The following is a 17,314-nucleotide window of genomic DNA, read 5'->3' as shown; positions in this document are numbered from 1 at the left end:
AGCGTTTATTTTTCGATACCACCATACGAGTCATCCAATGATAATTATCTTAATTAAATCTGGATCTGGAATAGAGATTTGTAAAAGTAATTCAAACTTTTAAATCTTTCGAGCTCCTTTCTTTTCTTCAGATTTCATTCCCAGCTCTTGATTTTCTCTACGATTTTCAGCAGTTAGTCCAGCATAACATAAATTACAGTTAATCTGACCCGAGGTCTGATTTAATCTGTTTTAACATCTTGTTTCTCATACCCATTCTCATTAATTCTTTTAAAACTCCAGTTTCAATCGCAATGTCCAAAGTACAATGTTTTCAATCGGCTCCAATTTGCAATGCAGTGGGACCTCTGGTGAAACTGTGGTATAACCTCGAGTGTCAGTTGGATCGGAATTCATTGTTTGGGTCTCAAAATAAGCACACTTTACCCTGGACGTCCATCTGAAATATTTTTCCTGTTAGTTGTCTGAATGTCCATTAAACTCTGGAGTCTTAATGTAAACCAGGTCCTATTCCCCATTCGATTCTGAAACTTGTTCGATTTGCGTAAATGTACCTGCATCATAATCGCTTATTAGTGAATTTCGGCATCAATTTCGTTAGAAGCTTTGTCACAGTTTATTATGTTAAATTATGGTCACACCATTACCAGAACCAAACCCATAATGGTTCTGGGCAGACCATAAATTAACCTGGACGTGAAAGGACGGTTCCAGTACCTGTAAATATTATGCAAGGGAGACCCGAAAAGAGAGTAGTCCTAACAGGTGCTGCATCCGCAATCATTTGGTTTGAGAAGATTCGGGGGAATTTTCGCAGAATCGGTCATAATGGTTTGAAAAATCCTCGGGTTACAAAACCCGAGGATTTGTCATGAAAGATCGATAATTGTATTCGAGGTTCGAGCTCGGTGAGGGCCTATAGGCCCTGCAAATTAAGGATCAACTGGATAATAGTCGAAAAACTGTTGATTATACCCGGACCCACGATGGTTTTAATATGAAACAGGGCAACCATCTCGGTTTTCGTGCCATTAAGTTAATGTAAGCGACGCTCGTGTAAGAGAAAAAAATACTTTCGATTCAAAATCGGAGTTGGTCAGTGTATAATCAAAAATGCGCCATATGATCACCAACCATAAAAACCCTAAAAGGGGACTGGAAGACGTCGATATCGCTCCTTCCTACGTGTTCTAGTGGTCTCTTTGTCTTTTGATTTTATTGAATTATGATTTTGGGGTCCCTCAAGTACGGCCGATTTGTCTTTGATTTTAGTTTGAATTGTGACTACTTACACTCTAATACCGAGTGTCTAGGTGAACCCTGGACGTAGGAGATTGGTTTCTATGGAAAATCAGTTTTTATTTCTGTGCGCCTACACGGATTATTCAATTTGCATGTGGTTATAGTCTTCAAGACCGGCCATTATTCCGAATTTTTTTCAATCTTCGAATTAGAGCTGTTTTGGCTCAAAACGACTACCAAACATTTGAATGTCCCGTGCAACCCTTCGATGCCGCGGTTGGTTACATTGGTGGGTAGTCTCTTCGACCAATTGCCGTAAAGGTTTTTGCAAATAATGTTAAAGTTTTTTGTTTTTATTCACTTACTAGTTTGGTTCAACCTGAATATGTAGGTAATTGTTTAATTTATATGTTTTCATTTTTTCTTTGTTGCATTTAAATAAAAGAGTAAATAAAAAAAGAAAATTCACTTAACATGGGATTTTTACTCGTGTGTTGATGGCGACTTTGAATTTGTTTAATTACGACCTCGACTGACTAGTCGTGACCTCGAACGGTTACACGAGACAGTCATATTTTTGAAATTTTTAGGTGTTTTGAGCCGAAACGGTTCTAATTAGGAGATTGAAAAAAATGCGAAATAATGGCAGGCCTTAAGTCCATGATCTCCATGCAAAAGTTTCTCAATTGGATAATCCATGCGGGCAAAAAAAAATAAAAAACGATTTCCTATGTTAATCTCCTATGTCCAGGGTTGGTCTGGACACTCGGTATAAAAAATTCCACTACCTCGCCTAATGTACTTGTTTGGTGAATTCTATGAGAACTACGGAGGTTAGGTGAGTGCATTGAATGGTTTTTTGTCAACTATTTCAAATAGTTAGAACCCGTGACAATGCGATTTTTAGGTTCTTATGGAATTTCAAAGAAGAATTTAGGAATGAGAACGAATGAACTGAAGATCACATGGTTTTCACATTCATATCATTAAAGATCACATTTCGCATGGTGAGATTCCATTTGCCCAATATGGTATAGTAATTCTCGAATAATAAATTATGTTGGTAGTTTGACTCCCCATTCAAGTTGGTGAATGTGGTAAAGAATGTTACTTCACCAATGTCACAAAGATGTACAGGCCAATTTGAATTGATATGCAACATGGAGATATTTTGGGGCGACAGCAATTAAAAGAACACCTTATCAGCAATTCATTTTACGAGCATTTTATGAAATGATGTGAAAAATATTTCAGATATTTCGAACAAGAAAAGGTGAATTAATATGAAAATATGTTGCTTCAGCAGTCATAATTCCAAAGAGTTTATCTTACGATAGAAACCTAAAGGTGCGACCGCCGTTGCGAACGATTGCGATCATCTATGTCTAAACCGCTGAAACGTTTAAACGTAGTTCAACCTCGTTTTTATTATGTATCTCGAGAACTGCCGTTGCAGTAGTATAAACTTCTCATTTAAAAATTTTTCAAAGATAAAGTAAAAGTTTAGTGTTGGTCTATATACTTAATTAACACCCTGTGTATTTAAGAACTTAGAGTACCATGCCACTTCATTAACTTTATAGCGTTTTCAACTTAATTGTCGAGCTCGTCCTAGTTGAATATTTTGTGTTGGACTTAACAGATCTTGTGCAAAACCATCACATTTAGTGTGGCAAATAGTCGACTTATTTTTAAAACTAAATCCTTCAGCCAAAACTAATCTTAATTAAGTGCACGGTCTTAAATAATATCGAATTCAATTGCTATCGATCGAACCAAGAGGCAGAACTAACATTTGGGCAAAAAGTTATGTGATGGAGATCATCATATATGGTGATGATGAAACTAACCATGTATGGTGATATGGTGAGCTTGAGTGCAGTTGTTGTAATACTACCGTGCATTTTTAAAAGTTAGGTTTTGGACTTATTTGGCATCGAGTCCGTATGTCTTTGATATGTTCTACGCAACCTCGAAGATAAACAAATATACCTAACCTCACTTTTAATTTTAATCTTTGCTAGCGGTCAAGAAAAAATGAAACATAAATAAATCTAACTAATTTTTATTTACTTACTCCGTTTAAAACAAATGCTGAAAATGTTCTCTATTATTTTCCAAACACGAATTACCTCTATTTTTCACAGTATCAAAGCCTCTAATGAGAATTTGCGGAGAAACACTTTCACATTCTTGTCGAATTCTGCCCTTAAGATCCTCAATTATGTTTATCAAAGTTTTAGAGAGATAGTCGAGTGGAGTTAAATCCAGAGATCGTGCTGGATTGATGCTTCCTGCGAACTTATTCCCTTATCGTCATAGTATTCTGTAAAATAATTAAGAGTTGTTCTAGGTGTATGGGGCGTCGCCCCATCCTGTTGAAGGTATCCGGGTCGCAGTTCGTCAAAGTGAAGTAGGTTGATGAATTCACTCCACATATTCTGATATCGGTCAGCTGTGATGTAGTCATTAAAAAAATGGGTTTTACTCAGCGTCTTCGTGAGCTCCGTACCGTAATTGAATTTTTCGAGAACGTAAGGTGTTTTCGTAAACACATGGGAATTCTTTACACTCTGTAATCTCATATTTTGTGAAATTACATAACCCGACAAGTGAAACCATGTTGTCTCGTCAGTAAAAAAGTCAAATCCAGAAGGTTGTCGTGCATTGTTTGATTAAACCAATTGTAATATCGCAGTAGATTTTCGGAAACCGGAGGCCTCAGTTCCTGAAACACTTGCACATTGCCGGGATATAATTCCAGATTTTCTAAATAACTATACCACAAGGGCTTGACGATACATCCACTGGTTGGGAAAGTTTTCTTAAAAATATGCTGGGATTGTCTTCTACGTGGATAATCCCAGAAGTACCCGACTTGATGTATAGATGCCGTTTTTTTTTGTTAAAAATCTGCATATATTACAAAAACATAATCTTACAACGCTTATGTTTAAAATTTGAAGGTGCAGCATCAAAGCGGAATTAGATCCTACTTTGAAGGAATCTAGTCCTTCGTTAACAACTGTAAAATATTGGGTGGCAGAGTTTAAACGTGGTCCTGGGGGCTGACAAGACGAACTCCGCAATGGTCACCCTAAAGACCCTCGAGACCTGACCACTCCAGAAATTGTAGTGAAAATTCACAAAACTGTACTGAAAGACTGTCGGCAACAATCGTACAAGTTAGCAGACATGTCAGGCATTTCAAAAATTACTGTACATCACATTTGGACCCAACAATTGGATATGAAAAAACTGCACAAGATGGGTGCTGCAATTACTTACGGTTGAACCACAACAGCCCCGTGAGGATGTTTCAAGGGAGTGTTTGGGAAAGTTTCGCAGCAATAAAGTCGAGTTTTTGCGTGATTCATAATCATGGATGAAATATGAGCCCATCATTTCACCCCTGAGACGAAACGGCAGTCAAAATAATGGACTCAAAGGGGAGAATTGGCTCTTAAAAAGACGAAGATCGTTCCATCTGCAGGAAAGGCGATAGAGTCCGTTTTTTGGACTGTACGTAGGATAACTTTTATTGACCATCTACCTCAAGGAAAAACAATAAACGAAAAATATTGTACAAACTTATTGCAGCGTTCGAACGAAGAAATTAGGAAAAAGCGACCGCAATTAGCAAAAAAGAAAGTTCTGTTTCATCAATACAACGCACTAATCCACATTTCCGTCATCGTGATGATCAAAACCAATCAACTTGGGTTCGAACTTTTTCTTCATCCACCGTATTGGCCAGATTTGGCCTCCTTAGATTATTTTCTATTGTGAAACAAAAAAAATTGCTCGCTGGAAAGAGATTTGCCAATAATAAAGAGGTGGGGTCCGAGGTGGATGCCCATTATGAAACATTCTAAGCTTCTTACTGTAAATTTTGTATAGAAGTCATAGAACATCGCCGGGAAAAGTATGTCAATCTCAAAGAAGACTATGTTAAGAAATATTGTAATATTCTCCAAAAAGTTGTTTTCATTAAGTGTTGGGCCGGGTGCTTCTGGAACTATTCTCAGACTACTCGTATCACATTTTCAACAAGTTCTTCTCAGGTTCGTTTAGGCGGTGTCGCACCTCCCGTTTTCCTTTGAACACTCCCAGTTTCGCGAAACAATTTTCCAACTCGTGCAAAGTGTTGCGAAATTTGTGATTCCAGCACTGCAATGTGATGAAATTTTTCACGGAACTCTTGAAGACAGAGTTGAATTTCAAAGGCCTGTTTTCCCTTTACGAACTGTTCATTTCGAAAATAAGGCTCAATTATAAAGGCTTCTTGTCTGTATGTAAAAATCATTTTTAGCACTTAGAGTACTTTAACTGACCAACACACAAGTCCGCGAAGCTTTGCAAAGGACTAGTTTTAATAAAATGCAATGAACAATAAAAATAAACGGAGAGTCCTATTTCAGTGAAGTTAGATTAATTTGTTCGTATGTATTCGAGATTACGTAGAACATATCAAAGACATACGGGCTCGGTGTCAAATAATCCCAAAATCGAATTGACTGAAATTTTTTTTTAAACGCACGGTATAAATGCTGTAAAAATGTGGCGATAAGTGAAGCGTTTAGGCCACCACCAAGATGTTCCACCAGACTTGGGACATATGAGCGCGATATGATTTTGCTGCGATGTCGCGTCTATTGTTCATATCACGTAACTTTTCATTCACGTCACAACATGTAACGATTGAGAGTCGCCTTACGTAATATGGCAAGCCATATAAATTTAATGTGCTAAAAAAGAATAAAGATTTATTTGAATGTGTAAACATAATCCAATTTTTCGCAGGGTTGGTGCTTGATTTGCTGTGTTCTTTGTTCATCAATTTTGGCGGTAAAAAATGTTTTTTCACAGCTAAAATGGTGCTCCCGGTTATATATTATCCATATCGTTATTACTATTGTTGGTACAACGCCCAAGTTCTTAAACAGTTCGGTGTAAGGGGCTTGCAGCGTCCCTGCTATATGTCAATTTTGAAAAGATGTGGCACCACTGCTGATACGAAGCCCGTGACGTGCATAAAAAGTCACGTGATCCGAACCATACTATCTAACTCCGTAGCGTGGGTTTGTCTAAAATCTATAGAACTTACGTCTTTGTGTTGAACCTTATTTCGTGCCCACTTCTTGCTAACGGTTCCATTCTGCAATTGCCTTGAATGTTTCAAATGATGAAGGCATATTCATTTAGAAACTATAGATGTTTCTTGTGGCGGTATCGTCGTCCTGGTGGCGTCACTGCGTTGGACTGCTAATGACTTCACGTCAAACCGTCCTAATTCAAAAGTAATGTAAAAACGTGCACATCTATTTAAGCGTGTTCACAAATGACGTCATGCACGAAACGGGCAAAATTGAGCCGACGATTTATTACATCTCCGAGCATAGCTCGTTCCTTTTGATGCCACGGCCGGAAAGTGCAGTATTGAAGTAACCTTGGTAATAACTCTCGTGAATGGAGTCGTAAACCGGAATCGTCTGTTGATTGGACTTATTTCGAACGTACAGAACAAAAACTAGAGCTCCTGAGGTTAGACCACCAAAACTTGTGATAATCCGCACTCGCCAAGTTTAGACTTATAGCTAGGTATAACAAACTTTAAGCAAACTAGCTGCCAGCTCAAAGTTCAATATATCAGCTATACGTGCCCCACAAATACAACGGACCCCCTAGGACCCCAGGGGAGCAGCCGGGCAATCAAGAAAGGGGCCTCCCCTCCTTTCAAGCACGAGGCATTGGCCGCGACCGCCGAAGAGAAATGCGCCGAGCTCGATCGTTGGCCCACTTTCAGGCCGAGTCGATTAAAATAAACTTTTGTAACAGTCACAAGTTTCACGCCGTTTTATTTAAGATATATTCCACTTTTCGACATGCCTGTTGTGACTGGAACAATGTTATCAAAATATTTAAAACTCTTAAAGACAATTTATCTCCAGATTTATAGGAACAAATGGCATATGGGAGCCATAAAGGGAATCTCGGGTCGTTGCATGATGATTGTTCTTTGTCTCGAAACCGTTGACTCGGATTATGGGCCGAAATATGCTTTTGCAATTCTTTAGAATAAGTGCTACCAGTCGGTTTCACGATGAAGGTCAAGAGGGCGACCTTGAACCATTAATTAAGATTTGAACGCTTAGCTCTTAATAGCCGGATTGGAGCGATATAATTAGTTGGGATGTTAATGGGTCTCTTGTCGGTGGAATTGCCATTTCCGAAATACTTTATCTGCTACAGATTACAAATACGGAGGTTCATACGCTTCATAATCGAGGTCTAACGGTTCTTGATTGTTCTCAGGGGTAGGAGACGTCTGCTTGCATAGGGCACACGAGAGGTGGAAACCTTTTAGGGGAAAAATAAAGGACTCCTGAGAGTATATCGAAAAATGCATGAGACGTGTTCCAGATCCAGTGCGGATAGGCTCCGCCGATGGTTTGGTTGAAGTGGAGATCGAGAACTGCAGATTTTCGCATTTTCCCTATTCCAGGGCAATTGTGGCTAAGCCCCAAAACCAAGCGAATCCTGCACATAGGAGATTAACATGGGAAATCGGTTTTTATTTTTTTGCGTCTGCATGGATTATCCAAATAAAAAACTTTTACATAGAAGACATAGAACTTAAAACCGACCATTTTTTCGCAATTTTTTCAATCTTCTAATTAGAGCAGTCTTAGCTCAAAACGCTTCCAAATTTCAAAAATTTGAATATCCCGCGTAATCGTCCGAGGCCACGATTGGCCAGAGCGGAGATGCTGTCTTGTAAGTGAGATAAAAGTTATAGGTTATGTCTTTCTGTTATAATCATACGTTGATAAGAAACTTACCGCGGGGACATCAAAGCAGATCACATGATAATTATCCTCAGGTTTTTCATTGATTTTTCACTGAATTCAGCGGTAAATAAGTTTGTAAAGTGCTTAGAAATTAGCAAAAGGAGAAAATTCATTTGACATAGGGTTTTTACACTTATGTTGTTGGCGATTTTGTGTTTGTTTAATTCTGACCTTGACACTGACCAATCACAGCAACGAATGGTTACGCGGGACATTTAATTTTTTTTTTAATTTGGGGGAGTTTTAAGGTAAATTAGAAAATAACCAAAAAGTGCAAAATGACGCCCGATCTTGAGTACTAAACTAGTCAGTACGAAGTAAGGACCACTTCTATAAATGCTTAAAAAATTAATTCTGCATTTCTTTTTTTAATTTAGCAAATGTTAGGTTTGTTAGGTAATCATCAAGCTTAAACATGACATTTAGTTTTTAAAAGTTCAGCAGAGAATTAAAAATATATTAAAGGATTACGGCAAGTATTTAATTTTTTACCAATTCGTATAGTTAAAATAAACTTAAATGCAATAAACAAAGAAAATTAATAATGGACATGTCTGCCTTGGGCTAATCGGACTGCTTGACCGTTTGGGTCTAGAGTTGATTACGTTTTCTATCATTTCCTTCGGAATGTTGTTTCATTCTTCCTGGAGCATTTGTGCCAGGTCATCTAAATTTTCGACAGTTAAACGATCTCTGAATCTTCACTGAAGACGAGATATTCTATGTGATGTTCTATGAAATATGATGTTCTACAGGGTTCAAGTGTGAGGAATTAGCTGGCCACTCCAAAATTTCGATATTGTGCTCCTGAAGGTATTGCGTAAGTAATCGAGTGGTGTGGGGCCTTGCATTATCTTTTTAAAGAACAAACTTTGAACCTTCACCTGTAAATGGAATGACGTAAGATTTTACAGTGTCCTCTAAGTACCGACAACCATTCACAATTGCGTCTCGAAAGATACACACAGTAATGCGTCTTGTGAAAGAAATCTGTTTCTAGACCACAATAGTGCTCCCTCCGAAATGGATAGTTTCTCTCACATTTGACATAAATTTTGCCTACTTCTACGTCTTCATGTTCGAACACGTATGTCGTTGTGGTTAAGTCGATATCTTGACTCATCTTTAAAGAGAACGTGTTCCCATTGGTTCATGTCCGAAAATGTACTAATTTCAAGCATAATAACATGTGGGGCCTAATTTCGTTTGACTAGTGTCCATGTAGCGTAGTATCCAATTTTTCAATTGGATAATCCCCGTAGGCGCAAAAAATAAAAATCGATTTCCCATATTAATCTTCTATGTCCAGGGTTCGCCTGGTACTCAATATAAAAATACACTAGATACCTGAATGAGTGGAAGTCCCTAAACTCTGATCCTTAAGTGCAGACAAAGAATATTATATCCTGAGATAAACGAACAGAAACTGAACTGATGTTTTTTTTGCCAGTGAGACCCTCGAAGTAGTGAATTTATGACTCTTTAATGGTGCTCTGAGGCATTATTTGCTGCAAATAGTAAGTCCACTTATCCAGGCTTTGATCCCTCTAACACGCCCTTCAGGTGAAGTATGTTTAATGCATGTTCAACCTCACATTTTCAGATGTCAGCAACACGGAAACAGTTCTGGGACTTTCCATCAGAATGCAATACTTGCAGTTTTAATACAGTTGAACTTTTGGGATAGTCCGAGCAACAGTATACAATAACATTAGTTAAGTTATGCAATTATTGCGAAGGCCACGACCCGCTTCACTGCATCTCTGACGAGCTTGAAAGAACCTCCATAGAGCTTGGCTTTGCTTTTAGAGCTTTTAGAAGTGGATGTAGAAAGCAGAAGTGATAAATGTAGAAAGTCCACAAAAATAAACTTTCTATTGTTATGCGTGTGTCCTAACGGTCAAGCATTTAAAAGACGCCATTCGTATAAACCTGAAAGCTCATTAGGTCCAAATCATTAAAAACTACTCAGCTATGCATTTGATACACACTTGGCTGCTCGGTTAATAAATATCTACTACCAGTTGATTGCGAAAATCCGGGCAATTAATTAGTGTAAGACGACTTCGTGTACCTAACCTACATAACTACTTTATGCAGCCCTCTTTAATTGTTTTATCACTCGGATGAGATATTAAAAGCATTTGTAGCGAAGATAAGTGAAAAGGGGGCATTTAGGAACAGGTAAAGAAGGCCGTCCGATAACCCCGGGCCAAACCTAATCTGTGCCATCCAATCACGTCGGCTCCCCACGAGGTAGAAATTTACAGGTAGACGAGTCAGGGAAAAGAATCATGTCAATAATCGTTTAGGGTCCACATGAGTCAGTAACAGAATATACCTCAGTGCATGTCATAGTGACAAGTGAATGCCGCAAACACACGTGGCGTTTCTCCCCCTTAACAGTCAGCCATTCACCCTTGTCTTTGTCGCTTTCGAGCATGAAACCTTGTAGAACCGTTAACACGGCTATTTTATGAGGTTTTCCATTTACCATATATATAATATATATATATATATTTATTGTTCAAAGTTCATCGACAGTAATTATCGGGATGTTTTGAAACTGCTGTAGTAAGTGCATATGGTCAACATAAGATAAAGCAAACTTAAACGTCCATGGACCTCTATAGTCGCTTTATGGGGTCTCAGAGGCAGTCGGAATCGATAAACTTAACTAAGATGAAATAAATTTGGCCCTTTTAGATGGAAAAGTTTCTGAGAGTTTGTGCGGATTTCTGAAATATTTTGTTTCAAAAAAGGACATATAAAATCGAGCGAAACTAATTAAAGTATTTCCAACAGGGTGGATCAAGAATACATTTTTAGACAGCTGAGCAGGGAAAATTAGAATTCTATTTTTGAGCTTCAACTTTTGCACAAAAGTTCGCCTTTCAACATCAACATCCCTCCTAACTTGATACACACAATCTGCAATTTTCTTCAGCTTGCCATCTACTTCATCGCGAATATTTAAGGTAATGTCGTTCAGACACGTCGCATTTTCTGTCGATTTTAGTTTACCGATTTGAGTAACATCTTGAATTTTATCATAAAATTTGACTGACAGTGTATGGGCTGAAGGAATCGAAATTCCACAAGGACTCAAAATTCCTGTCAGTCTCTCGAATTGAATTGCGTGTTACTGACCATTTAGTTCCTCGCATTTTTGCTTTGCTATTAACAGCGTTTATCGTGGTCTTTGGACGATTTTCCTTAATGCTCTTTAGTTGAGCTAATTTAGTAGATTTTTAATGTAATATTTTGACCGATTGGTCGAGTCGCTTCAGCACTTCTGGCCTGCCCGATCTCAACGCTTAAACTCATTAGATTTTTTTTCTTAATAGTATGGGAAGTCACAAGCTGACTGCATCACTTCCAAAAAAAAGGGATATTTTATGATGGGGTTAAGTCTGCATTGTAAACTGCTATAATCCTCAACTCCAGGAAGTAGACTTACTTGGTATACAGGGCGTAAGGGAAACAACTTTCGTAAATTTAACCAATGTTTAAGAACATCTTTTTGAACAAAAAAAATTCTTACGACAGCAGGGGTCGTAAATGCAACCATATCCCTGAAAAAAAAACGTCTTTTGAGAACTGGCAACGTCGCGTTGTGTTTATTTCATTTTGATACCTCCCTAAATAGCCGCATAAACTAGGTACGCAATTTTAGAAAGGTTTTTTGGGTTCTATAGCTTTTGTAGTTCAAATTTAAACATTATGTGATTTCTGTTTTATTATTTTGAAAAGCTATTTACCTTTAAATTAGAGTTATTATGTCTAATTAGCATAATATGTTACATTACACATTTTACACCACACACATCACAATCAAAAACACAAGTTTGTTATTGTTTTTACTACATTAAACGTTCGATATATCCACCATTGAGTCCATGCATGCATGACAGTGTTTTAACAAATTTTCCCGTACACAATGAAAAATTCCTGGCATATTCCTAATATGATCCGCGGCAGCTAAAGTACGCTGTCGTAACTGGTTTTCGTCCCTGATTTCTGCAGCGTAGACCAAATTTTTCATGAAACTCGGAAAGAAAAAATCCAAAGAATTCAGGTCCGGAGATCTCGCAGGCCACTGGTTGCGAACATTTTTTCCTACTCACTTCTCTTTAAAATTATGATTTAAATGCTCAACAACTGGGCAGCTTATGTGTGCACGAGCTCCATCATGTAAATACCACATTATGGCACGCAATTGAAGCGGCACATTTTCTAATAAATTAACTTTGCGGGTGACGTGTCACGCGTGATGACAGATTAAACATTCAAACGAAGATCGCACTAAAATATGAAAAGTACGGAACGACATACAGTACATGACAAATGAAAACTAAAGGCGGTTTTATCTTGTCCCTTCCCGCTGGGCCCTAATGGGCTCCGCCGTGGTGTCAGACGTCTTTGCACGGGATAATATGTCAGATAAGATGGGATAAAATGCAGATGACCACAGAGTAACGCAACGCAGATGCTGCATAACTCAGATGTTAGCGCGGTAAATAGGCCTACCTGTTCACGGCGCATCCGATGCTTTGTGGCTTCACCCCCAAAGCTAACTTGGGCGACCCTTTACAGGGTCAGGTTTTCAGGGTTCAGTGCGGCATTGCCGCTTCAATTTACTTTTACCGTTTGAGTTGTGTTGTTAGTTATTAATTCAGTTTTAAATTGCCTTTAGTAATGTTATTGCAGCTTTTCTTGGTCTACGTCAAACGATCGGTATCTGCTAAGTACGTTTTTTGTAATTTTTTTTTTAATTTTTCACAGCTTCTCGGTTATTAACATTAACATATACAGTCGCTCAAAAAAGTATTGGTACAGCGGGAAAAAAATTCTGTGACCCATAATTGTCGACTGATTTTGTTCAAAATTTGTATAATGAAAAATCAATCCTAAACTCAGTTTAGGTGTTCGAGCAAGTTTTGAAAATTAAATTTTTAGAGTGCTTTTCATGGTCTTAAAAAAAATTTCATTTCGAAAACTTCTTGTGCGGTGGAAATTTTTCAGTAGGATTTTAATGATCCTGTAGAGGGGATTTTTCTACGTATGTCCTGAAAATTTGATCAAAGTCAGACCACAAATAAGGGAGTTGCAGCTTTTTAAATTCGCCAAAAATGTTTAAATTTTATTATTTTGCGTGAGAATCGTCACTTTTTGGCGAATTTAAAAAGCTGCAACTCCCTTATTTGTGGTCTGACTTTGATCAAATTTTCAGGACATACGTAGAAAAATCCCCTCTACAGGATCATTAAAATCCTACTGAAAAATTTCCACCGCACAAGAAGTTTTCGAAATGAAATTTTTTTTAAGACCATGAAAAGCACTCTAAAAATTTAATTTTCAAAACTTGCTCGAACATTTAAACTGAGTTTAGGATTGATTTTTCATTATACAAATTTTGAACAAAATCAGTCGAAAATTATGGGTCACAGAATTTTTGTTCCCGCTGTACGAATACTTTTTTGAGCGACTGTATATACTGGCGAGCATAAAATTCGGGTCACTTCGGAATTTTCAAATATAAATGTATTGAAAGAGAAGTGATATTTTTCGCTGGCATACCGGCATTGCTTCATGAAATTTATATATGCATATAAATATGCGATATTAATGTCATTATGAGTTTTTTTTCGGTAGCTCAAAATTGTGTTCAAAAATTTTACAGTGCTTGGGTAATGGACACCTGTACAATACATCGGTTATTTGGGTACAGGATCATGTTTTTTTTACCATTTACCCTTAACAAGGTTAAAGAACCTCAGAATCGATAAAGGCTATCCTTTTTTATTTTTTTGGAAGTTAGGAAGGCAAAAATTGCGAAAATACTAAAGTGACCCGAATTTTATGCTCGCCAGTGTATATATATACAGGGTGTCCTCGAATTACGTGGCCAAAATAATACCGCAGATTGTTTGAGTGAAAATAAGTCGATTTAACTAAACTTCCCTCAGTCCAAAAGTTGATAATTATGAAGCTACAGGGTGTTAAAGTTGAAAAAAAAAATCACATTTTCTTTAATATCTTTCGATTTCTTTGAGTTAATTTCACGAAATTTCATATTTGAGGGTGTTTTAGGATACGAAATTCAAATTTATTAACGATTTAGTTGTTTCTTCTAGGGGGCGCCACAAGCGACCATTAGGACACATTTAAATCTCTGTAACTTTTTCGGGCCACGGTGTATATTATTTTGGTATTTAAAAACCTTTTTCCCTACCTTTTATACTTAGAAAAGGTATACTTTATTGACGTCGCTAGAAGCAACGGTTTTGGAGAAAAACGCATAATTCTAATGCGCTGCATATTTGCGTTGGCGCTTTTAAGTAAATAACTCAGTTGGCTATGTTTTTAATTGACATTTTAACACTTGAATTTGTTTCTCAAATGTCAGTTTTTTTATTTAGCCCTCAGTTTTTCTTGTCAGTTTCGCTTCTTGTTCCTGTAAATATCCATAAGTATGGCCAATAAATTCACTTATTCTGAAATGGTGGATGTGCTGTTAGTTTATGGACTTTGCCGTTGTAATAGTCAAAAAAGTGTACGAGTTTACAAGGAAAAATATCCTTTCCGTAGAATTCCAAATCGGAAAACTTTTGTTAATATTGAAAGGCGTCTCCGCGAAAATGGCAAGTTTGAACCTGGGCATGCAGATTCTGGACGCGGACGAACAATAAGTACAGTAGAAATGAAAGAAGAGGTTTTGGATGCTGTTCAAAGAAATCCAAAGGCCAGTACACGAGGTATAGGACTGCCATTGGGAGTTTCGAAATCACTAGTTCATAAAGTTTTTCAAGAACAATTGTTGCACCCCTGTCATATTCAAAAAGTTCAAGACCTACAATTGCCCGTGGATTCTGCTCAACGTTTAAATTTTTGTCGGTTTATAATCCACAAAAGAATCGAAAATCCAAATTTTAGTAAGAAAATTTTGTTGCTGTTTTTACTAGATACGGTATTTTTAATATGCATAATGAACATGTTTATGCTTGTGAAAATCCTCACGAGACAACAGTGACTCATTATCAGCATCGATTTAAAGTAAATGTCTGGGCTGGAATAGTAGATAATTTTATTGTTGGTCCCTTTGTAATGCCAGATACGCTGAATGGTGATAACTACTTGAACTTTTTAGTACAAACTCTACCTATCTTATTAGAAGATTTGCCTTTACTCCTTCGTCGTGATCTTTGATTTATGCATGATGGCGCACCTCCTCATTTTACTTTAAATGTAAGGCAACATTTAAATGAGGAATACCCACAACGTTGGATTGGAAGAGGAGGTGATGCACCTGTGAATTGGCCGGCTCGATCACCAGACTTGACACCCTGTGATTTTTTTTTATGGGGTGCCTTGAAATCAAAAGTTTATGCATCTCCAGTTCATACGCGACAAGAATTGGAGGCAAGAATAATTCATGAAGTGAAATTATTGAAGAATACCCCTGAAATATTGTTTAGAGTACAATGTAATTTCTTAAAAAGGATGAACTTATGCATACAGGAAAATGGTAAACACTTTGAACATTTGTTATGATAGCAGATTAAATGAAAAAAAATTAAACCAACAATTTACATAAGTTAATTTAATTAATTAGTAAGTGTTATTCTCGCTTCTTGTTGTTTCTTTGTCAATTATTATTTTTGTTTTCTATTTAATAATATCTGATTTTGAAAACTTATTGTTATACCTTTACTAATAATTATTTTTGAAAAACTTAATTTTTTTTAACGGAAAATAATTTTAAGGTAATTTGCATGCATCATCAGGCTTAGATGCATTTTTCTCCAAAACCGTTGCTTCTAGCGACGTCAATAAAGTATACCCTTTCTAAGTATAAAAGGTAGGGAAAAAGGTTTTTAAATACCAAAATAATATACACCGTGGCACGAAAAAATTACAGAGATTTAAATGTGTCCTAATGGTCGCTTGTGGCGCCCCCTAGAAGAAACAACTAAATCGTTAATAAATTTGAATTTCGTATCCTAAAACACCCTCAAATATGAAATTTCGTGAAATTAACTCGAAGAAATCGAAAGATATTAAAGAAAATGTGATTTTTTTTTCAACTTTAACACCCTGTAGCTCCATAATTATCAACTTTTGGACTGAGGGAAGTTTAGTTAAATCGACTTATTTTCACTCAAACAATCTGCGTTATTATTTTGGCCACGTAATTCGAGGACACCCTGTATATATATATATATTTTTTTTTTTTAACTTTTAGGTTTTCAACCCCTATTTGCAAGGAATTTTTTCGTTCAAAATGACGCTCTTAATCATTGGTTAAATTTACGAAAGGTATTTCCCTAACGCTCTATATTAAATGCCGCGGGCGCAGGCCTAATTTTCCTCTTCGACGAAGTTGGTTTTATTCGACCTTCATCGGTGTCAAAGAGAAAACATTATGAATTCATACATACCTACCTGCTATTGCAATGTGCCCGACCTCGGACGTATTCAACCAAAACACTTTTATAATCGGATCTATCAGGTCGGTGATACGGCAACGCTGTCCGACACCGAGTACCGCCGAATACCCCACGATCATTCAAGGAACCACCACGTTCGGTGAATCGACTCGCCATTCCGGTACTGCGAAACGTCCACGTCACTGTTTGTGCCTAGCGGTTATCGCAGGTCTCAGCTAATCAGGTATTCGACTTGGACGTGAAAATTGGATAATTGATATTGCGGTTGGTTTAAGTAATTCAGGCCAAGAGAATTCAGTTTCAACTGCTATGCATAGATAATAAATGAAAGAGGTTCTTTACTTTCTCGTGCTCGTCGTAAGCCATTAATAAGTTTCTTATTGTTTTCGCGCGGGATAGCAAAATTGGGTCACGCCTGTTGCAAGGCCCTAACGGTTACCAAATATTTGTTTGGTTTAAATATATAAGGGGGGTTTAGCCCAAATGTCCCCAATTACGGTGTGGATAACAAAGGAATAACCTAATAAATTATTGGAAAATCCCCGGCGTCAGAGACAAATCGTTGCGAACCCCAACGTTCATAAAAACCATCATCAATATACGATAGTTTGAAAATTGCTTTCATATTTTCACAGCAGAGAATTACCATTTATCCCTCGGCGTTTTCTGGGGCGAACTATAAATAATTCGGCTTAAGTTCAGGAGGCTGAAATAATATATTGAAATTTGTGGAACTTATGATTTACGCTATTTGCCCGTCTGCTTTCTTTT

At 37.3% G+C, this 17,314-nt stretch overlaps 1 protein-coding gene and 1 long non-coding RNA gene across 3 annotated transcripts in view; one reads left to right on the top strand and one right to left on the bottom strand.

Moving 5' to 3' along the window:
* Positions 1-17,314, top strand: part of LOC136345549 (uncharacterized) — a 193,058-nt gene that overhangs the window by 7,659 nt on the left and 168,085 nt on the right. The gene's annotated exons all lie outside the window — the stretch shown is intronic.
* LOC136345582 (uncharacterized) lies at positions 336-8,215 on the bottom strand. The gene is made up of 3 exons (XR_010733167.1): positions 8,085-8,215; positions 6,350-6,531; positions 336-439 (listed from the first exon to the last, which is right to left on the bottom strand). It is a non-coding gene; the product is annotated as an uncharacterized lncRNA (long non-coding RNA).

The sequence above is a fragment of the Euwallacea fornicatus genome, chromosome 20 (genome assembly GCF_040115645.1).
Source record: "Euwallacea fornicatus isolate EFF26 chromosome 20, ASM4011564v1, whole genome shotgun sequence".
NCBI classification, from domain to species: Eukaryota; Metazoa; Arthropoda; class Insecta; order Coleoptera; family Curculionidae; genus Euwallacea; species Euwallacea fornicatus.
Note: the sequence above shows the minus strand (reverse complement) of the source record. Positions and strands in the feature narration are given on the sequence as shown.